Here is a 227-nt window from a genome sequence, read left to right on the forward strand (position 1 = left end):
TTTCTTGTCTTTTTTTTTACTTTATTTTTCTGTTTGATAATTCGTTATATGTTTATAAATGGGTGTTTTTCTATGGATTTTTTTTTCTAATTCATTTATTGTTTTAATTAGATATATGTGATATGTTACGATATAAGGGATTTTTATCAACTAATTAAATTGTGTATTTGTACCTATCAAAAAAAAAAAAAAATGTTACGTAGATCTATAGCCGTTTTTTTTCTCTA

The sequence above is a fragment of the Penaeus monodon genome, chromosome 23, assembly GCF_015228065.2.
Source record: "Penaeus monodon isolate SGIC_2016 chromosome 23, NSTDA_Pmon_1, whole genome shotgun sequence".
Taxonomy (NCBI): Eukaryota; Metazoa; Arthropoda; class Malacostraca; order Decapoda; family Penaeidae; genus Penaeus; species Penaeus monodon.